This window comes from Haemaphysalis longicornis, unplaced genomic scaffold (genome assembly GCF_048455015.1).
Source record: "Haemaphysalis longicornis isolate Haplotype H1 unplaced genomic scaffold, Haemaphysalis longicornis Haplotype H1 scaffold_6, whole genome shotgun sequence".
NCBI classification, from domain to species: domain Eukaryota; kingdom Metazoa; phylum Arthropoda; class Arachnida; order Ixodida; family Ixodidae; genus Haemaphysalis; species Haemaphysalis longicornis.
This window is the reverse complement of record NW_027526407.1, coordinates 189,652,013-189,675,452: the sequence shown is the minus strand read 5'-3', so window position 1 is coordinate 189,675,452 and position 23,440 is coordinate 189,652,013. Positions and strand designations below refer to the sequence as shown.

General features: G+C 45.9%; 1 long non-coding RNA gene across 2 annotated transcripts in view; it reads left to right on the top strand.

Moving 5' to 3' along the window:
• LOC144142129 (uncharacterized) overlaps nt 1–16,392 on the top strand; it is a 46,841-nt gene extending 30,449 nt beyond the window's left edge. Inside the window, exons 2-3 of one of the 2 annotated variants that reach the window (XR_013316849.1) lie at nt 12,014–12,165; nt 16,252–16,392. This is a non-coding gene — a long non-coding RNA (uncharacterized LOC144142129). Of the gene's footprint in view, nt 1–12,013; nt 12,166–14,391; nt 14,687–16,251 lie in introns of those variants that run through there. The other variant, XR_013316848.1, reaches the window with a different exon arrangement.
• Nucleotides 16,393–23,440: the final 7,048 nt, after the last annotated feature.

Sequence of the window (23,440 nt, the reverse complement as noted above, 5' to 3'; positions counted from 1 at the left end):
CAACAAGGATGACCGGGGGTGCGCAAGGACTCGTCGATGGCTCGATGACGTCGTCTCGGAGCATTTCGTTTACTTGGCGACAAATAGCCTCGCGTTCTTCCATTGAAACTCGGTAGGGGTGTTGGTGAATGGGTCGCTCGTCTTTTTCGGTGATGAAGCGATGCTTAGCCATGGTTGTTTGTAGCACTTTAGACCTTACAGCAAAGCAGTCACCAAACCAGTTGAGAACATCTCGAAGCTTTTGCTTTTGCGACATCGGCTCGTCAGGGTTTACGTCAATTTTGGCAACCTTCTCAAAGTCATTCTGAGTGGACAAGACTCCTAGAACAGGACTCCTTTGTCGCTTAGTGCGTCAAGGTATGCAACTGCTGTTCTGTGTGGCAAATGGTGGTGTTAAGGTTGAAGTTCGTAAGCAGAATTCCTGTTCGTCGGCTGTTGATGTCGACGAGGCCACGGGAGGCGCATTCCTTTCAGTCGAGCAACAGCGAAACCTTTTGTTCGGCGATAGCGCAACTAACAGGTGTTTGCTCGCACTGAACAGTAACGAGCATGCTGCTTCGCGGATGTAACGTAACAATACCGTCGTAAATGCCCAGTGCAGCCCTGGAGAGGTCCCGCTTGTTGTCGAATAACAGAGGGTTCCAAAATGTCACCAAAAGATTCCGCAAGTCGATCACGGCCCCGCATTCGCGGAGAAAGTCCAAACCGAGTATGAATTGTTCGCAGCACACCAGCAGCATGGCAAAACAGCCGGGGAAAGTCGAATCTTGAATTTGAATTGGGCAGTGCACATGCCAGTCGTAAAAACAAGGTGGTCACCAGCTGTGTGGGTTGGCCGTCCTCACCCCCATGGCGTCGTTACTTTACGCAGCTTGGACGCGAGTGACAAGTCAATAACAGAATAGTCAGTGGCGGTATCGACGAGAGCAGTTATCGGGTGGTTGTCGACGAGGACCGGGATGTCGGCAGAAAGAAGTTCGTTCGTTTTAAAAGCGTTTGGTTTCGGTGGTCGTCATGTGGGTTTTCTTCCGTCGGTGGATGTTCTTGAGTTCTTTGCGAAGCGGCCTCACCCCCTGAGGTCGCTAGGTTTAGTTTCCCCGCTGTGGGCTCGCGGACCGGGTCCTTCCAGATCGTGAAAAGTCGAGAGGCCTTAGTGATGAGTACCTGCATGGGGTAGGCGTTCGGGCGTGATGAGTGGTGCGCTAAGGTGTGGTCAGCTTGTGGGCGCGAAGGTACAACTCTGGGTCGTTCGGTATAGTGCGGTCGTGGTGGGTTCGACGAGAACCTGCGAAGTCCAAGGTGGCGGTTGGCAGTGACGGAACACGGGACCTTCTTTACCACAGTGGTAGCACAGGGGCCGATTTTCTGATGTGCGCCACACGATCGCTTTTTGTTCGAGATGTCTTGGCTCATATCGTGTGGCCGGGTTCAACATGCGTCCGAACGGCTGTGTCAACGTTGGCGAACCCTGGAGCGGTGCCGAGGTTGGCTTTCGCATTACATCAGTGTAAATGCGACGTTCGACTGTTGCAGCCGGCATAGTATACACATCCGTGTTCGTTCGAACAGGGCATGCAACATCGTCTGGGGCCGCGGATGCCATTGCGTCGGTAAAGGCAGCGAATGCGGGTCTACGAACAGGGCATGCAACATCGTCTGGGGCCGCGGATGCCATTGCGTCGGTAAAGGCAGCGAATGCGGGTCTACAGTCACCCTGCTGAAGAATTCGCAGTTCTTCACGCACGACGCTCCTCACGAGCTCCCGGAGAGCGTGTTCATCGTTCATCGCTGAAGCGCATGCGGCCACACTGGCTTGACGCCAATACTGCATGGTGGTCTGCTGTAGGGCCACGCTCTCTTGAGATTGCTTTCCAAATGAAGTCAGCAACCGTCGTTGGCGCGCTGCGTACAAGGCCAGCGAAGAGCTCTTCTTTTACACCACGCATCAGGTGCCGCACCATCTTTGCTTCAATCACGCCAGGGTCAGCTCGCCTAAACGAGCGCGTCAAGGCCTCGACGAACATAGCGACGCTCTCGTTTGCCTTTTAAGCAATTTATGATATTTCCTTCCGCTCGCTATTTTTGAAGTCTTGGAGCAATCGCCGCCGAAACTCCATCCAGCTTGTAAATGAAGGCTCGTGATTTGCGTACCACATCTGTGCTGATTCTTCTAGTGAGCAGTAAACTCTTCTCAGCTTGCTTTCGTCGTCCCACTCGTTGAACGCAGCGACCCATTCGAAATGATCGAGCCAGTCCTTGACATCTTCGAAGGTGTCGCCATGGAACGGTCGCGGTGTGCTTGGCAAATGCACGACAAGAGATAAGAAGGGTCTGCTGCCCTGATTGGTTTGGCAAGTAGTAGTGGTTGTCATGACGCGTGAACGCGTCACCAGCAGGCCAAATTCCGCTTTTAGACTTCGGATGCGGCGACTGGACTTGTGCACTGGGGTTGTCTCCGTATGACACTCGCGTGGGCCGATACGCTGGCCTGCTTCGAAGTGCATGGGATTGCCCAGCACCTCTACCACAAATATCACGAATAAAAGTAGAAAAACAGTGTTTGCTCGGCCTAGAAGACCTACAGGCGGCACCGAAGCTGAAGCACAAACAGAGCTGCCATGGTATCACCTTAGCTTCTTCTTCTCACGTCCAACGTTCCAAAAAAAAGGCACACACCGAAAGAGCGAGAATGTCCCAGACACGGGGCAATATTATAAAAAGTAAGAAGAAGAAATGGACGTTGGCAGGGCATGTACTGCGAATTCGAGGTAACCGTTTGTTTAAAAGGGTAACCGAGTTGATACCTAGAGAAGGCAAGCGTGGCGTGGGTGGCCTAAAGGTTCGTGGGTAGACGAGCCCAAGAAGTTTGCGAAGAATAATTGGTCACACTTAGCTGAGAGCGGCGATAATTGAAGATTTCTCTTCATCACAGCGCTACAGATTTCTAGGCCACATTGTCCAGTTTGAGGTTTGGTTATTCTGTACCTGCGGCACAATACGTAATATGGGCATTACTTCTTCACCCGGCTAATGTGACAACTAAATTAAGTCATTCGGGGTGAATAATACGGCGACTGTTCCACAGTTCCCATAAAGTAATATACTTTCTTTGGTGGCTCGGTAATCGAAAAGAAGAACAACTTTGATGCCCCAGAAATCTCTGCGCGAGAAGGATGGTAAACTTTTGGTAACCCTGCAAAGAGCATATTTCTTTGCTGATAGGATAGACGTCTATAGCTCTAATAATAGGTTGAGTCCTAAAGTGGAAAGTTTCGATTTCATGAACATAGATACCGGTTACCATTTTTAAGAAAGTGCAGATGGGGATAAGAAAGAGGTGTTTGATGTGGGCGTCCTGTGACACTGGCACGTATATATTATCTATGTTGGCATACCCTATTGGAAAGAGAGAATAGCAATATAGGATGGCACGATTTGTGTAATTATGAAGTGGGTTAAAGCGTATATTGGAGTCTTGTTACCGTTGATGTTACTAGTCTAAGCACAATCAATCTTCGCGGTACACTTGCTCTGTCAGTGCGGTTGATGCCTGTGCTGATGGACGGGCACGGCATCACCTCAATGAAGGACACAGAAAGAGTTTGGGATACAGAAGGACACAGAAAGAAAGAGAACAGAATTGTGATGGTGATGACGTGCCTTCCATTTCAATGTGCTGTGACATTGCATTATGTCTTGCAAGCTCTGACCTGGAAAGGACAACTGAGCAGCTCGCCGGCCGCCGGTGTGGCACCCTGGTATACGAGCAGACGTTGGCTTACGCATCGAACCAGAAGGCTACGGCAGCCTGTCGTCACATCTTATGTGTTCCCAGGGAATTTATTCTGGGCAATGGTGGGGCTAGCTGCTACAACCGGTGTAGCAGTTGCGCCGCCGACAGATCTCCTAAGTTAAGTCTGCTTATCGCAGCACTGGTAGTGAAAGGGCAGAGATTGGCCCCAAGCTTTGAAATTTTTATACCAGTAGCTAAGGTACAGCCCTGTCGTTGCTTATTTCTCTGTCGCTAAAGGATGGCTACATAACGACGTTAATGACTGTTTTCTCGTTTAGGGAATCAAGAAAATCAGGCACTTGTGAATCATCATCGTCATCATCACCACCAGCCGATCTATGCCTACTGCAGGGCAAAGGCCTCTTCCATCAATCTAGAAATATCCTGGTCCCGTGCTAACTACGACCAATTTATCCCCGCAAACTTCTGGATCTCATCTGCCCAGCTAACTTTCGTCCATCCCCTGCAGCGCTTGGTTTCTCTAGAGATGCACTCTGTTACCATTATTGACCAACGGTTATCTTACCTTCGCATAACATGCCCTACCCACATCCATTTGCTCTTCCTAATTTCTACTAACATGTCCTTTACCCGCGTTTGTTCCGAAACCCATTCCGCTCTCTTCTTTTCTCTTGTTACACCCATCCTCTTCCGTTGCATTGATCGTGGCGTCCTGCTCAATCGAAGGTGAAGCCTCTTAGTTAGCCTGGAAGTTTTTACCCCGTAGTTCAGTACGGGTACGATGCAGCTGTTATACACTTTCTTCTTCATTGAATATAGTAGGCTGCCATTCATTATCTGAGAATGCCTGCCGAATGCACTTCACCCCATTTTTATCCTAAATATCTTGGCCTCAAGGGTCGGATCCAGGGTCACAGTTTGGCCTAAGTAAATTTATTCGCTTACTACTTCCACTGCCTCTCGACCTATCTTAAACCACTGTGCTTGTCCGAGGTTATTTATCAGTAGTTTAGTTTTCGGCAAGCATTTATCAGGCCCACGGTTTACTCTTTTGTCCAGTGTTTCTTTGTTCAGAACTTCATCTACCGAAGCGAGTCTAGAGGGGTTGTTTGAGGAATGAGAGGGTATTAAATGGGATGTCATAGGTCTAAGTCATGTTGGTAGTACAGGTGAAGCCATTACCGTGTAAAAAACTGACCCGCCCTGTGTTACCGTGGGTTAGTGCAAAGAAGAGAACTGGGAGTGGGATTTCTATTCAAGGAAAGCATTGCGGGCAACGTAGAAGATCACTATAGCATTAAAAAAAGGTAGCCGGTGTTGTAATTACGCCTAATAGGGAAGTACAAACTCAAGGTGTACAAGGCTAAGCACCTACAACCAGCCATGACGACCAGCAGTAGTGAATATATTGAAAATATTCAAATGATACTTCAGGAACAGGATTACTGAGCAGTTTGCAAAACAGCCAGTAATGCCAACAAAGCAAGAGTGGCCATTTCTAACGTTTCGTATAGAAAAGAAATTGATCAGGCCACCTAAGTTGCTTAAGTGGTTTGAAAAACAATTCTGGCCATTGTATGAACTTTTTCGCATCTGAATAGTATGTCTATATTTATGTTGCCTCATTGAAGTGGCACCGATGGCTGCAGCCAACCACCGTTTTCAAATTTCGCTGTCAGCTATGGGCATGTGCTTGTTTTTCCCGGGTAGCGCGGCTTTTTTTCTCTCTCAGGTCAAACAAAGATGGGCAAGTGTGATAGTCTGCGGCCCGATATTAGTCCCGAGCAGACTTCGGGCGGCCAAGCGCGCGGTGTGAATGTGTGATTGTCTGCTATGTCGGCTGTCACCACAGTAGCTACGAAAAGGTGGCACGGAAAGGACGGAACAAATGCATTGTTTTATAAAATCATGCCCATTAACCCAGGAACAACAAATAGGCGTTCACAATAGAACTACAATGTGACAACAAAATTACACACAACATCAAAACGCTAGCAGCCTGTAGTACCTCTGCCCGTGAGCGTCAAATAAAATCACGTTTTCAACGAGAAGCTGCGCAGACTCGTGTCTTTCCATCCTTCTCTTCGAAAGTGGTGGTTACGAAGCGCATTCTGCTTGAGCAAATGGGATCCGGAGACGACACGTAAAAGCAGCATGCATAATACCAACATTCGGCTGTATTCTACAGCGCGATTGTTTACATCGGCAGCCCTCGCTAACGTGCTGCCTGCTAGGCAGCGGGTTGTTGCGACCGTGTGACGTGTCGCCGTTCCAGTCGGCGTGAGCCGCTGTAGTGCTCGTTGCATCCGAGTCTACGACGATGAACCCGAAGCCAATTCGCAGCTTTCTAATTTACGGTGAGATGAAATGCACGACTCGTGTTGCGACAACGTCAGACAACGTCGCTGCTTTTTGCGTCAGCCCAGTGGGTTTCTCGGGCCCACGCTTCGAGCAGACGATCTTTGTTTTACGCGGCCGGGCGACCGAGGCCAGGCCGCGTGAGTTGGCGTACCAAGGAAGGCGGATCATTGTAACGTATGTGTCACAAGGACCAAATACGGTGTCTGATGGTCAGCATTTCTTGAATTTATCCAACCATTGTTGAAAATAAACGCTTGCCCAACGCCGGCGACGGCAACAAGCAGTTTTGAGGCGTTTTCCCCGCTTTTCCCTAGGGGCCTCTCTCGTGCTCATCTAGGTACCCGCTGTCTCTATCATGAGTCTTCAATAAGACCGCTCTGTAGACTGGCCCCAGTGCTTTCGAGCAAGCGCACTAGTCCGAATCTTATTCGTGGTCTCATTGAAGTCCGTGAATAAGACTAGACTGTGAATAAGACTGCCAATAAGAACGTGTGTTCGTGCAAGCGGGCCCAGGTTTCGCTTTCTCAAACATCGAAAGACGCTCCTCTACGCTTTCTTTCTTCCGACTCACGGTCGGGCTACGGTAGCGGCGTTCACCACTCTTGGCCGGCTGCGGCCGACGCTGCTGCGCTTGGTGCGCCGGCCCCTCGAAATCCAGGGAACGTTTTGCAGAATATCTGGTTTCACATTTGGTAGAGCCACATGTGTGAATTCAAGTGACGTGCCATGGGAAACTGTTGTTTGTGTCATTAAAGATCTACTTTCCAACCCCCTTCACAGCGTTGATTGAAGCCATTTTTTAAGGTGATAAATCATCTGCTCTATGCTTCCGATGCCGTGGTAATATAACACGTTATTTCGCCCTACTCGAAAAACAAACGACAATTTGTTTGCGAGCACTGGTCTCGTTTACGGGAAGAATACGTACACGCACGGAGCGTGTATGCTTCGGAACGTTGGCCCCCACAACGGCTTCACCCTCCTAATGCATGTATGGGCTTTCCATTCTACGAGTTCTCAATGTGGTATGTTTTCCGTTTTCACATGCGAGTGAAATAATACTCTCCCAATAGCGTGTCTGCTTCTTGCATATAACACTTAGGTTTACCTTGAATATAAGTGGTTGAGAGAACGCAGTAGTACACATCGGGATACCTGTTAAAATCCCACAGGAGAACGCCAAGGTTCTCATTTGCTCTTTACAGAGGGAGAAATTTTTTATCCTACATCAAGTACAGCGGGAAAGCGGTTACACTTCGAACAAGGAAAAGACCACAAGAAAAGTAACAACGCAGCTCGGCAGTTATATCGTCCCCTTTTTTTCCTTCCAGTCCTGTCTCCGTGGTCAACGTGAAAGCACATTCCAGCTCTAGCTCTACAGTGTCAACTATCCCCCAATGCTGCTCTAAACAATTACAACAACCGTTTTTTTTTGTAAAAACTGGCACCCAAGCGTTTGTATCAGTAAACATGATGTGGTGCAACAAGGGAGAAAGAAAGAAGAGGGTAGACGTGAATATTTAACCGGCCAAGTGACTTTTGTATTGTTTTAGGACAAGCGAATGTCGTTACCAAAAGCGTAAGATGTTAGAGTAGTTTCTCCGTCTGTGATGTCATGGAAATGTATTTTTAATCTAAAGCAATCGTTGACGTCAGAGTGAGAAAGTTATTTATTATTCCCCATTGCTTCGGGGGTTATTTCTAGTATTGCTAAAGGTTTATTCGTACTAGCGCCTTTTTAGCTCAGTAAACTGCACGGCATTGTTGCAAATGTTAAAAGGAGGTAAAACAGTAGCGGTAAATTGTCAGCATCTTCAACAAGCCATCCTCAATCCCATAAATAAATCTGTTGAAATCCGCGCGTTAAAGCGAAGTCTGTATTTCTGTGTAGAACTAACAGTGCTAGTGCTTTCCAAAACTGCCTTCAAAAAGAGTGTGCTAAATCTATCCTGTTGATTCTCGAGACCATTCATAAAAGTGGTGGGGAATCAGTCTCTAGACGAAATAGCCGTATTAAATTTATAGTGCTGAAAATCCATCACTCGTAAAAAAAGTCACAGCGCGCCGTGGCATTAGAGGTAAAAAATATCTGGCGTTCATAGGTAATGTCTCCTTTTAAAAAGTGAATAATCCGAATTTATGACAGAATCAAGGCCATAACAAACAAAATGGTCAGTAGAAGAAAAGTATGGGAAAGAGTTGGTATCTAGGAAATTGAAGTTAGAATCGCCTACAAGCAACACAGTAATAATTAAGAATGATATCGTGTCAAGGATATCAGCAAGGGAGGGAATGAAATCTGTTATTTGATGATTAGGATTACAAAACAGAGATCTACTCTAGAAGTGCTGCTTGCTGGGCCAGTTGCAACATATCGACGAAAGGGAAAACAGCGAAAAAGGACGCAAAACAGCAGGGGAGGCGAGACACCACAGCGTAGTGATGTCTTGTCTCTCGTGCTTTGCGTCCATTTTCGATGGTTTTCGTCCCATCGAAAGAGAGACCAATATGAGGTGTTTATTTTGTGTCCAAAAGAATGCCGCGTTTTAACCCGTTCCGGTTCCCAATTCTAAGCAGTTACGGTCAAGTGTTGCTTACGTGTTTATATGGCTTCAGAAATTTCTAAAATTGCTACACCGCCATAACTCAACGTTTATTGTCAAGATTCCGCGGCATACAAAATATTTTCCAATGTTACATCGCAGCTGCAAAACATGTTTCTGAGGGTGATGGACAATGACACTGTGGTTATGTGTTTCGATATTATTCGCTACCAACGTTAGCAATTTCTTCTTCTCTTTCCGACAGAAGCCGGTAAATAAATTTTTCTAGACAATTCGTTCTGGATGATACAACATCGATGTCGTAAGGAGTAAACGATTTTATGGTAGTTTTTTATTGTGTTCAAGGAGGCGTCCTCCTATTTTCCTCGGTGCTAATCCCACTTGCTGAATAGCAAAGAAACTAACGGCTCGAGATGGAAACGTATGACCAATACCCAGTACTTAGTGGCTGCACTGACACTCGCGTTCACTTCCGCCTTTCTTCGTGACCACATCGGTTGGTCGTGTGCGAGAAAAACGTTTTTTCTGCATTGTTACCCTGCGTTATTAGGTTTTTGCGCCTGCTTTATTGCGGTCAAACCGTCAGCGCCCATATGAGGAAGCTACCGTCGATTTTCTAGTTTCCGTGGGTGCAGAAAATGGCGCCTAAAAGTTTATCATCTCATCCAAAAAAAGTTGAGAGAAGCACAAAAGCGATATATTGTTCTAGGAAGGTGCATCCAATCGATTGTTAGCCTTCACAGGCCCAACTTCCGAACAAAAAACAAATTCATGCGGCAATTTTCCAATTAAGTGAACATATCTACGAATTATCCAAATCAATACGGATACAAGGTTATTGAGCTCGCGGTATAATATTTTACATGTTTTGTGGATTGAGCCGTGCATAGTCCTATGGAGAACCGTTTTTTGCGATGTTTCATGTAACAAGTTTTCAGCAATCGTAGCCTGTTTTTCAGCAGTTGGAGTTTTTCCAGAAGTCTCATCAAAGCTTTTTGGTGGACCAACCGGTTCATAAGAAGACGCATTAGCATATAGGTGCGGAGTACCTTAGGACAGCACTATATCCGCCCGCGTCCGTCCGGATAGCATTTACAATTGCAAACAATCCCACAGGCACCGGCAGGGTTAGAGCATGTGTATGGTAGAGTACATAGAGTTTGTGTCAGACGTCTTACTCATGGGGCTACGACCGTGGGTTAGTACACGACAGTCAAACGGCTGCTCTCCTGTAACGGTGCGGGATACCTTAGGACATACAAATGTCCGTCCGCATCAATCCGCGGGCACACCACCATAAGACGAAAATCAAGCGTAATTCGATTTCAGCCACTAGTTGCAGTTTCCTTTAGGGGATTATCAAGGTGCAAATAACAGCTCAAATCGAATGACGGTCGGGGTGCAAATCGTATGTCACTGGGGGTGACACTGGGATATCATTTCGAGCCCCCCTACCCGGCCCCATCACCATCACCCATGGAGTGGAGATGCTGTCATTTTTTATAGACTGCCTTGTGTTTTACTAACAACGTTATGCTTTCAAACGGACACTTACTTTCCCTAAGTGTAATATGCTGTAAACTTTCTTCTGTGTTTATGCTGTGGCGGCTTGAACAAAAGCGGCAGCTCGGCACAGAACGGCAACGCCGTGACCAAACAATATTCACGGTTCCCCAAAGCAGGTCCGTAGCTTATTATACAGGGCACAAGGCTCTCTGACACTTGGAGATCTACGCTGCCTCTATCGATCGGTCCTAAAAGAGCTGGCAAGGCGGCTTTCAAACCTGCTTATAGCCTCCGCCAGCGGTTCGGCGAACTCGCTTTAACCCCTGCGAGGCGCAGAACTTAGAGCACACGGACCTAAACAATCGAGCCACAGCAGCTTCGGTGTTTAAATACATTTGTCGTCGCACGAAATTTTAGCCTGGCTCTACAGGTAAGTTCAACTTCGATATAAGAAGCTCTGTCATCCGAGATAACTTAGAGTGGCAAACACTATGGTCGCGTAAAAAAATTTGTAGATTAAAGCTTCTCTATAAAATTACCATGGGCTCAACTGGAATTAACAAAAATAGTTACATAAAAACGCCGAATTACGTGTCGGCACGAAGAGACAATTTAAAAAACTAAACCGTACCACTACCGCATCAATGTATTTTGGTATTCCTTCTTTACCAATACAATTACCGATAGGAGCGTGCTCCTGAACGAAACTTTGCGCTCACCGAATGTTTTGACTGCTGTTGAAAGGTTTTCCTGAATGCTAACATTTCATTATACTGCTTTTGACCGTTTTTATTTGCTATGTTTTGATTTATGTTCTGTTGCTGTGTTCTGCGGTGTTCTGAATAACGAGAAAAACCTGAATTCCCGTTCAATAGCTTGCATTTGTATGAATATTTGTTGCTTTCGTGATTAATAATTAACACACCTACAAAAATGCCCAACGGGCGCTGTAGGTTTTTTGGAATAAATAGAATAAATAACTAAATAAATACGGGGTTAGAGTCCTGTAGGAGACGAGCGGTAGAACCCAAATTTACAATACTCTTCCTGCCTGACACTTAAACTTGAAGAAATATGACTACAAAAAGGGACATGGCAGCATTGGGGAATTTACATTCTGCGGACATTTTGGCGTGTCTTACTACCTTTTTGTATGTAAGTATTCTGAACCAAAATAATAAGGAAACCAGCAAAAACCTACAAGAATTATGTAGCAATACACCGGCCGGTCGAACAGGAAGATACACAGGCAAGAGGTAGCAATTAGGAGTGTTACGAGGCCATAACCAACAATTCGGGGTAAAAGCCCACAAGCGGACGTATCGTACAGTTAAGTTTAAAATTTGACGTTTTAGGGTCAAGATTATGGTTCGCCTTTTTTTTCTGCTTGCTTCATCCGCTGCACAAATTATGAAGAGAACAACTTCATGGCTAGACACCAAACCGGTTTTTTTTGTTAAGAAGAAAGCTCCTCTGGCGAAACCGTTACAGCATGCGGGAACAATATAAGCTGCACAAGTTTTAGAAGTATGGGAAGCAAGTCTGGCTCGTTGTAGACATAACGTCAATACACTCGCCCATCTGGCAATGTTGGTAAGTGCACAGCGCTTGCCCAGTGTGCTACCACATGAAACACGGCTCAAGCGAGAACTGCGGGATATGCGGCTGTAGTGAACTGGCACCCGCATACCACAGCTCCGATTGGTAATCGTTTCCTTCAAGTGCGTTGGGTATTTTTGTTTCAATAATTTGCGGCGCTTAGGTCCTTTGGGCTGTAAATTTGTAGCGATACTGGAATATTTCATCTTTGCGTCTCTTCTCATTGCAGAAGGGCAATCGACTAATCACCTAAGGTATGTTTTTTTGCGAGCTCTACAAGCTGGGGAATGCCGCGAGAAATTATATGATGAAGATCTGAAAAAGCACGTTCTTCGGGATTTGGTCATTTGCACCCTGACACCTGGAAAAGACGTTTGCAAGGTGAGATTTGCTGTTTCATTTTTTGTGGCTGTGACAATACCTTGTGCAGTGGTTAACGTGAGCCCTGTTGAAATTGTGTAAATGTAAAATATATCTTCACAACATGCGTTCTATAATACAGCCAGATGTAAAGCGCAGTGGTACTGCCACTGAAAACGTGGTTGCGGGGTAGACCATGGTAAAAGGATGTTTATACCGTGATTGGTCCCCGTTGAAGGCCCAACGAAGTCGACTACGAGTTTGTACATCGGCTCAGTAGTAATAGGCACTGTTGCCATGGGTGCCTTTCGTTTCTCGTTCGGTCGAACTGTACGCTGACAAACGTCACAGCTACGAAGAAAATTCTCAGCATCTTTAAAGCAGCCGAAACAGTAATACTCGCTTAGCAGCATCGGTTTCGTCTTATTAAGGCCAAGGTAACCCGCCCAACCTGCCCGATGGGAAAGCTGCAAATGTTCTCGTGATATTTTAGGGGTACCACGATTTGGTCAATGTTTATTCCTTTCTTTCTACAGAAGGTACTGTACAAACCACCTGTTCTTTAAAAAAAATGAACCGTAGGTGGTTGCTTGTTTGCCAATGCTTTCACGGCATTTTTCAAAACTGGTATTTTTTTCTGTTCTACAAATGATTCCCCATCTACAGCAGCCAGCACCTGAAAATCGCGGCTAGGGGGGGAACGTAACTTGTTTTGAGTTCGGCCTCTTCTTTGACACATTCTGGTGGACCTGAACTTAAGCTGTCACCATTACCAGATACAGTGCGCTATTCCTCCGGAGCGTCGCGAGTGGTAACGCGCGGAAGGGTGTCCGAGCGTGCGTTAGAGAATTTTTTTGCCATCAACCTGGTGACAATAAATACAAGATTCATGTCGAGTGTGATTCCCGACTTCGGCAGCTGCTATGTTGTAGTGTTCGATAACACATTCGAACACGTGGGCACTACGCTGTATGAGACGGCTGCCGCGGTCTCGATTTCGCGAAAGGAACCCTTCAAATCTACTTTTCCTACTGGGATGCTGAGCGTAGCTTTTAAATGCATAGCATTTTAGTAACTCACAATGTCACGCGGCGTTGGCGTGCCTTGTCGTAGTCCGCATGCGCGCCTTGTCGTAGTCCGCATGCGCGTCTTGTCGTAGTCCGCAGCCAGGCCACTACACTATACAAGAAATAACAGTTTCCTGCGCTCGGTTTCGAACCCATGACGCCGCGGGCGGAACGCAAGGTGCCCGGCGCACTACCGACCGAGCCACGAAACCGACACAGATTTCGATGCACCGAACGCGCCTTAATTCCTTCACTCATTTCTCGTTTGTTTCGAAAGCGCCACAAGTTGTCCCGCGCCTCCAAAAGATGGCGACACGGGTCCCGCGATCGAGAGATACGACTTGCCGGCGCACCCCCTCGGAAATGCTGTGCATTTGATCGTGCCCCTCGCGAGGGGGATGTCTTTTTCTATGGCCGGTCGTGGGCACACACCATCCCCGAAGCAACAGTGCAGAAAAGGTTCTTTGTTCTGTCTTTAATCGCCAAGTGAGCCGCAATAAACATGGCGTCTTCGGCGTTGGGCATCCACTTTCTTCCTCGGCCTCGAGCCGAGATCAGCCAAAATAAAACGTAACAACAGAAAATTTGAAGTAAGTTATGCTGTTTTAACGGTGGTGATCATCTTTTTTCTCCATATTTATTGCTCTAGGGCTTTTCTCTGTATGCGCAGTCAGCACTGAATAAAAGACACTGCGCATACTGCAATTGCCTGGTGCTGTCAGTAAACTGTACTAGTGATTTTAATTGTGTGGATTTAGGGATTGTGGTGCTTTAGAGTCTCTTGAGGGAGTTGACGGAAGAATTTCTGTCTTTGGAACTCAAAATGACCAAAGGCGGTATACAAAATTCTGCTCCGGGTGAAACTGTATATAAGCAAACAAACAATCCCTAAAACAACATTTACGGAATACAGTGGTCCAATTTCCCATCATTTAATACGTAATCATTTAAAATGAGAAAACTGAGGCGTAAAGAGATGTCCGCAAACGTACTGTTCTGGCATCTACGCAGCCAATCTTTTCAAATTCAGTTGCTTTTTTGTTTTATGAAGCGGCGCGAGGTGTTTTAAAGCAACCTGTTGGTAGCGCCTATAAAGGAAAATTTTATTGCAGTATATGCTGCGTATGTGAGCACTAATGACTCAATAAAGATAGCCCTGATGAAAAGATGCCATTTCCAGCATTGACTGCCTCTTGGCCATCGCAGTACCGCGGCCCATACGATTCTACCTGCCCATTCGGCGACTCCGCCGTACAGAATATGAGTCTGCAGCATCTGCGTGGACCTGCCCAAGACTGAATCAGATCCGATTACGGCATCTTCATGCAACCGGCCTCCACCCAGTACGCCCTCCAGACCTGCAGCTCTGCGTTCATAAAACATTTCATCGGCACGTTCTGCACTTTAAAAGCGAAGCAAACTTGTTCTTGCACCTTTGTATAGTGCACCGCTATGCCGCAGGGCAAACTTTCGAATAAAAATTGACCACAACTTTCCGCGGGAGGAAACCATGGGGTGATGCGACGCATCTGGGCGGTGCTTGTTATGGTTGCGCCGACAATCGCGGTAGCAGACCTATTAGTCTCCATTCAAATCATCGGTGGTCATCGGATGTCATCGGAGCGGCGGCGGTGGAGCGACTGAGCGGAGCGGCGAAGTTATCGCGTTTACATGTACCGCGCCTTAATGGTGAGGGGAATGAGAGAGAGTAGCGCATGCGCATGTGTTAACCGAGCGGTAACGCGCGCTGACGCACAGCTGCCATGGCGAGGGGAGCGAGCGCTAACGGAATATGGTGCTGTGGTGACAGCGGCGTTACCGCGCAGCTGGCATGGCGAGGAGAATAGGGGAGAGGCGTGAGGTCTACGGATGGATGGAGGGACAAGGCGAGTCAAAAAGATGCGTCGCATCTAAAAAGATGATCTGAACGTGCACGGAAGAAAAGACCATAGGACGTCACCTTTAAAAAGAAGGGGAGAGTTGTTTCATCCTCCAACAAGGTTTTCCAGTCTGTTTGGCAACCCTTCTACTCTTTGCTATTTTGGCGCTGACATAAATTACTGGTTCCTCAAAATTATAGCTCTTCCAAGCAATATTCACCTCTTTATAACACAACACCACCACTGAAACATTTTAGTCAGCAAATGCTATGTCCCCGCGTGTGTGGCCATTTTTGCCATGCCGATTGTGGCCATTTTTGCCATTACGATTGATAAAATAGCTACCCAACCACACATTCAAAATTGATTTTGTTTCGTATACTTAGACAACATACGCGTCATTTATTTGGGCGCACCTTGCCGGAAAGCTCCTTAATAAAAAGCTTCCAGCTGTAAACCAAATAAATAAATCACTTCCCATAGCCGCTGAAATTTCAACCTTGTTTTTCGTAAAAGCTTCACCGATTAGAGAGAACGCACATTACGAATACTCTTCAGTATCTCGTAATCCTTCTACAGCCAACGTTGACTCCGCTGTGTAGCTCCCCATGTCAAGTTCTCGATCACCACTAATCACGAATGGTGAAACAGAAACTGAGTAGAGTGAAATCAAAATAGTCAGCCATTGATATAGGGATATGGAAGTTGTTTTAGGTGCCACGTCACGGCGACCATGTCCTCGGTATTTGCCTGCGATGCTGAACATTACCGGGGTAGTGTTTCCAGTGACGGACATTTGCATGGTGTTAAAAGAGCAGTTTGAATAGGGAAATTGCCTCGTTGTGCGACGTCGGAATGGAAACATTTATTGACGCTTGTGCACCTAACGCTTTGCTTGCAAGTTATTCTAGGTGTAGAGAGATGGAGGGCTCTTCTATTGCCAGACATAGGCGTCTGCTCAAGAAAGGCAGCGAGCGCGCCTGCCAAGCGTAGCCCCAGTAACAAACAATATTCCCTTGCAGTATAAGCGCTTTACTTGTGCATCATTTTGTGAACGAAGAATGATCGTCTACAAAACACTATTTATTCACTGCACTTACCGACAGCCAACGCAGCATCATCGGTATTTTTGTGTATTGATTTTTTCGCTATATCCACAGGGCACCTCCGGGGGACCTTTGATTCTGCTAAAGGACGGGCGTTGGCTGCAGGTTGGCATTACGTCATCCGGTCAGTATTGCAATCAAGATGTTGCGCGCAGTGTGCACACACGTGTCTTTCTCTTCAAAAATTGGATACATTATTATAAGCGCCATCTGAAACTTTGGACGAAAATCTAGAAGCGCGGTGATGACGACAAGATTTAAAAAATTTCTTCTCAATAAATATAACAGCTATCTTCTTGCATCTTATTGCCGAATTTTACCGTTCCCGCAATAAATAAGGCTTTGCTACGCAAATCCTTTTTTTTATATCGCTTGGTCTGAAAACTTTCGCGAAAATAATACATTTGAAACCATATTTAAAATGGAGATACTGGTGAATACAAAGAAAAAACAGGTAATATAAAAGGGAAACTGGGGAGGTATACGCAAAGACAAAGGGTATACGGAAATCGTAAATGACATCTGCAAACCTGGTGCTCACTTAGTAGAACAAAACACATTTCGTCCTTCAAGACATCACCATAGCCTAATTTTTAATGACTTCTTCGCCGCTATGCATAGCTCTAGTTGGGCTCAACGTCTTTAAACACGCCACAAAATCAGTTCCCGTGCTTCACCAATGCACACAGACAGAAAATAGTTGGCGTGCCCTTTCAGTCTGCAAACAGACAGCTTAAACTTAAATATTGCTAGTCGTAAACATGTTTGAAGATTATTATCTTTAAAACAGTAAATATTTTAGCAGTCGTGTTATTTTTAAAAACCATGAAACCTTCTAACAAAGTCTTCGCTTGGGTTTTTGATGCATGTTCATTTGTCGGGACTATGTATTGCCGCACATTTAGCTCTGTTCGGCAAAGCTGAATTGGCTCACCAAGGAAGGAGCCACGAATCTTTGCCTATTACAACAGAAGAAAAAAAATTGAATGTATCATTGGATGCAAGTAACTGGTTGAGAACAAGCGACAGAAGCCTTTCAGATTTTTAAAAGGTGTACACACAACGTTTTCTTCAAAACATTTAAAATAAGTATACAACCTAATTTTGCCCCTAACCAACATAAAAGAATATCAAAACTGTACTTTCCGAAAGAGGGCTTTTGGGGACATTAAACTTAAAAAGTCTGCACATTAATCTTAGTACTTTGAAGAATAGTTGTTTTTTTAGTCCCACGCCGCACCGAATCGGCGTGTTGAGCAGATGGGGAACGAAAAATATTTCGAAGTGCCGTCTGACAAGCTTGGGGTGAAACATATTCATTTCGAATTGGAATGACATATTTCTACAGCCGAATAAAGAGATTCATTTGATAAACAGGAAGTTTACTGTGAAAGGCTGTTTTCGCATGCATAAATGGTGCTTCGGCTTGTGAGGTACTTACATGGTCATGTAATTTAAGGTCCGGAAGAAACGAGAGCTGAGGAAGTACAAAATTATGATTACTAAAACATTGCCCGAAGCAGTACCCAAAGTACTTCATTATATCATTGACCATTGTCCAATAAAAGCATGCCACAGCGTCGCTTTAATTTTCTTCAAGCCAGCTGAAGTAGTCATAAAGTTCAGCAACACACTGTAAAATAATTACACGTGACAGCGAGAGGAATAAAGACTATCTTAAAACAGCGTTTATTCGGCAGAAGAGGTTTTGCAGATAACTAAAAAAGTTAGGTTAAAAACCACATGGAAAGGTGTTTCAAATTGCCGATAGCGGAAGCCACGACCGGAATACTATGCACGCGTCCCCAATCTTTTTTTTTTCTTCACGTACTGCGGCGTTTTCAGACTGTTCCCCGCTTGATTGGCTTTTTTTGTGTATATATTTCTGGTGTGTGTTCGAAGCCTTGGATGCTAAAGACAATAGCTTTTATTTCATCATTAAACTCGAATTTTTTGTTTCTTTGTATATGTAAATGGGTCGCTCTGTTTTTCCTTTGATTCAGCCGCTCGGTCATAACTTCAGCTAATTCTGGAAGGAAAAGAAGTTTATGAAGACCCAGCGTTTGCAAACCACTGAACCTTGCAGCACACTTTGTACTTTTAAACATTAAAAAGCGAAAAGAAAATATTAGGACTTGATTCGAAACGTCAATACATAAGTGGTAATTGTGATGCCCCTAATTGATAAAGATGGTGCTGAGTTTGGCGATAGCAAAAATAACCCGTTAAACATCATGTTTTCACCCAAAAATCAATAAGCGCTTGCCACGACCCTAGACCTCATGGCGACATTCCAAGAAGTGGTGTAGTTTAGGAAGGTTTTATGGGTGGCGCGCGAGTAGTGGATCTAGAGTACCTTCAATGAACTTGAGCAAACTTCCACTGTGTTTATTGCGGGGGAACCGATACGGAATGAGAAAAGCAGGAGAGTTCGGCGGGAAGCACAACAGAGGTCTTTTCACGGCAAAGGTTGAAGTGCACTATCATGTTTCTGCGACACTGCCGGTATTTTATTAGGCTGTTCCCCTGGCCTTGTACGTAGGGCCAACGGGAAGGGGGACACTAATTTTAGCCAGCAGCGCGCTAGTTGCTGTATTGTGTTCATTATGTTCGTTTCACTCGATCTTCTCACATGGAGAGGCAGAAAACGGCGACCAAAAAAGAGGTCAACAGTTTCGCTGTAGTATACAGTCGAACCCCGCTCTTACGTTCCTCAGTGCTGCGTCTTCCCGGCTGCTACATTCTTCTTGTCTAGTCCCAGCGCAGCTCACATAGACTTCCGTGTATTAAAATCCTCACGGTTACGTCGTGGCTTAATGTACGTACCCGGATCATTCGGCACGATCTGAAACTCCGATCGATCCCGGGCAACATGCGGGGACAGCCATTTTGATGTTTGACGGGCCTTCGCCAGGCTTGTATACGAAACTGAGTGCAAAAAGCCGCACACGGTTTCAGTTCGTCCCAACCTAGATAGACCTATATTATTCTATGCTATCATCATCATTATTGCGCTTACAACAGAAGTTTCACTTAGTAATTCCGCCAGTTCGTGTTTGCCATAAAAGCACCACCGCATGAATCGCAAACGCTCTCGTCGTCATGGTGCACATCAAGTTTTAAGAACACCGTTGAACTTGCAACCTTGTACTTTGTCGTGCCTTGATGGTGTCGCGAAAACTGGAGGCGCTTTTTATTCAGGAAAAGTTTAAACTTTTAAATGCAGTAGACAAGCAGCTAGCGCGGAAGAGAGTCTTCATCACAATGGACCATGTGTGGCCACGCGTTGGATTTCCAAGCGATCGCAAAAAGCGGCAATCCTACTTTCTCGAGCATTTTAATGTTTGAAAGCCAAAGTTGCAGAAATACGTGGTTGAAAGTGAAAGCTAGACTGTTTTCCTTCATTATCGAAGGCTTTCTCACTTCTGCGTCTTCCTGGTCGTTATGTTTTGTTTTCCTGATCAGGCTAAAAAAGTGTGAACACAAAGCACACTGCACACTATAAAAAAGCATACTGTATTTAGATCACTTAAAATAGGAGGACGTACTGTACTAGTTAGGTCTGGAGATTTATCGTGGCTGTTTGCAGTGGATAAATGTCAGCAAACCGGTCGTGAAAGCGAGAAGAAACTGGCGGAATAAAACACACACCGAAAACACAATCTGCGAAGTAAAAGCGCCTAGGAACCGACAAATCACTCGCCTTCTTAGGCTAAAGAAGATACTTCCTTACCGGCAATCCAGGAGATTATCATGGTGATTTGGTAGAGCTTACTGCGAAAAGCATACAGTGAAGACCACGAGACAAGACAAAAGGGCGCTAATGTACCACCAAAATATTATCCCCGCACCATTATTTTGGGCACTACAAAGCGAATAAAACGAAACGTGTAAGAAAGAGAGTATAAAAAGTACACCATCTCCCCACTTGGGAATCCTGAGGGGATGCAAAGCCGTGAAGTAGTAGCGTGTTATTTGGTTGTTAGAGTAAAGACAGGTGGCGTAGCGTAATAAATGTCTGTATTTATCGAGTAGTGGGGAACGTTGCGGCTTCTCGTTCTCAAAACGAGGAATCCGCTGTTCGTCGCTGGGGTTTCGAAGCGTTGTCACGTACCCGATTGCCATCTGGATCAGCTACTCGCCGCTGGTGTTTCAAAGCGGCTTCTCGTTCTCGAAGCCAGGAATCCGCTGCTCGAGGCTGCCCTTTACGTTCGGCGTTACGAGCTCTCCTATGTGCAACCTTGCCTTCGCAGGTGCTCGCAGTTCTGACAGTATGCTCGCTGGCGCTAGTGGAACGTGTGCCAGCCAGTTCGCTGACGGAATCGTTGGCGTCCGTTTCCAGTTATCGGACAGCGCAGTAGCGAACAAGCATCTGAGGCGAGCGCGGACGGGGTTTATTTGCAGAGCTGAAGGAGTGGAGAGGAGGAGAAGCGCGCATGCGCGTGATTGGACAGCTGGTGGGGAGAGGGGTGTGGAGGAGCAGCGTGCGTAGCGCACAGGTGGTGTAGAGAGGAGGAGCAGCGCGCTAGCGCCCACGTGGTGAGGAGAGGAGGATTGGAGAGAGGGCGGCGTTATCACAGCTGTTGTGGAGAGAAGAAGAAGCGCGATCGCCGCACGATGCAGGGTCGACTAAGAGATGCTTTGCATCTAAAAGAGTAATCAAAAGCTTGAATGCGGGTTCAGTCACCCTGAGTATTACTATAGTTGCAAAAGTTGCCAAAGCAATTAACGTTTTTATCATCGAGGCGAATTACTAAAACGATAGTCCCAGCCCTGGAAATCTTCATTTATTCCACTGTTTCGTGGGGAGCTAGTCAGCAGATTTGAAAAAAAAAACCTTTCTATTTTCCTTCGAACGGTTTGACATCACAAATTTTGCAGTGAGCAGGAAATGCCGCGTGCAGGTAATCGTTTATTTTTTCCCAGAACCGCAAAAAGCCACTTTTACAAGCAGCTTGACGAAGTAAGGGTACATGACGAGGCTTTATGTAAGGGTGCATATTCTCGGTATATCGGAAAGCAAAGAAAACACAACAATAGCACCTCTTGTTTTGCTTCTTAACAAGACCAGGTTAGTATAGGGAAGTACGGACACTTTTCTTACCTCTAACCTGGGCTTCTGTTGCAGTAAAATTTTAGCCCAATGCTTTAAGTTTGAGTAGGAAAATTAAAGAAATTGAGAACTGACACTCGGCTGCTCGCTGAAAAAAGGTCCTTTAAGATTGTAAGGCAGGCCTGCACCTTGTCTTCTGTTTTGTGTTCGCCGGTGTTTTGTGTTTTGTGTCACCAGCACAGTAGAGGAGGCTTTGGTTCCCTGTGAACCTGGGTATTTCGAAAGCTTTCACCGACAGTTTTCTACATCATTTCATAGGACATAAATCACTACTAATATTAGCGGTAGCGGGAGAATCGATAATTTGTTCCCGTATTTTCAGGCTGTGCCGAACGTCTGGGCAGATAAAGTGTTTTGTGATCAAGGGTTAATACCTTTCGTGATTTGTCTTCGGGGTGGCACGTAATTTTGAGGTTCCACCATGACAGTGCAAAATGCTAGGTTTTCTGATAATTCCTGCGCAGGATTGTCCGCACAGATACCACATTTTTTTAGGGGGGGGTAAACGCTTCGTAGGTTCTGATGCTTTTTATATTGTTTTGCTTATCAATTGACTACACGCGAATAATCCTTTTTAGAATATTTTGTAAATCCGGTCGTGCTCTTGAGGCAAGTTATGCTTTCCTCAATAAGGCCTCACATTTTTATAAAACTTAGACCTGCCTAAAATTTTAGAAGGTTTAGCAATAATCCGGATCTTAAACTAAAACTATGAAAGTATATCCGTGTTATACTTACGTGAGGGCATCTACAGAGAAAAATGGGCAATAGAATAAGTGGTTTTATTTATTTTATGTTTTTGTTTACGATTTGGAAGTCGTGCTTGTGGTGTTCGTTGTTAAATTGATGTACATATGGGTGCACATGGCCAATAATCTCAACCATGAATTGTTGTAGAGGTGACAAAGGTGGCGGCAGGCGAAAAGTGTTAGGACCCTTTTGGATCAATATTTGTCAGCGCCTTTTAAACGTGAAAATTCGGTTTAACTTCAACTACGGCTTCAACCCTCCTAACATTCGCCTAGTTCGAGGTATGGCAGTGGTAACTGACCGAGGCAACTGACGGAGGACGCTTGGAGGAACCCTCTGTATCTGATTTTTAAACTGGACCTAATAAATTCGCAATTCTCCAATGTTGGTTTGGGATGGATTAGGCAAAAAATGAGCGAAGCCTGAACTCGTGGTGCAAGGCTGGAGAAAAAGCGGAAAGGCGCCAATTGAGCCCAAGCGCGTTTTCACCTGGTCGTTCGGGTTGGTCCACACTGCGACTGCGGATCCCTGAAAAGAGGAAGGAGCCGGACCCCTGAAGCGCAAAGCCGTTGTAGACGGAACTCTAGAGCGCCACCCATTCAAGTATGTACAGTGTTTCATTTAGCACCAATCATCGTACACCCTTTTCTCGTCTTTGTCCGACGACAATGGAGCCGCATCGGTGCAATATCCTGGTTGTATCGTTGTCTTATTATATTTTCTCGAGAAACGACATGATGGCGTTCGCGGTGTGTTTCTTCCTTTTCGGTAGTGGAATTCTGCTTCCGCCGGCCCGCGCTTTGCACGAAAAATAAATGTGTGCTCGACGTAGAGTCACGACGCGCCATGTGTCACTGACGCGGGGGCCTGAAGTCACGGCGAAGGTGCATTGACGACCAAGTTAAGCCAGTCTTGCAACTGCCCACCCAGCTGCGCGAAGGTTGTGCTGGTAGCCTGGCGCCCAGAAAGCGTTCTACAACAAAGCTGTAAACATCTACCCCCATAGTTTTGTCTCCGTGGGCAAAAACGCGAAAGATGGAAGGCCTAAGACGACGAGCGGATGCGTCAGGCCAATCAGGCTTGCAGCATAGAGGTCACAATTCGTTTAAGCAAACCACAAAACAAGCATCTAAACCGCATTATGGATGATAAGATTCCTCTTAACAATGAGGCCCTCCGCCACGTGTTGCCAGTAAAGCGTATATTTGCCGATTATTTTTGAAGGCTCGTCTTGACTCCTGTCACTAAATAGAGCAGTTCTAGCCCAAGACACTGAATGCGCGCGTCGGACTAAGCAGGACCACGCATTTGCTTGTAGAGACGGCTAGCGTAATGTCAGTGGATAAGGTATTAGAGTGCCGGCACTGAGACACGCAAGAA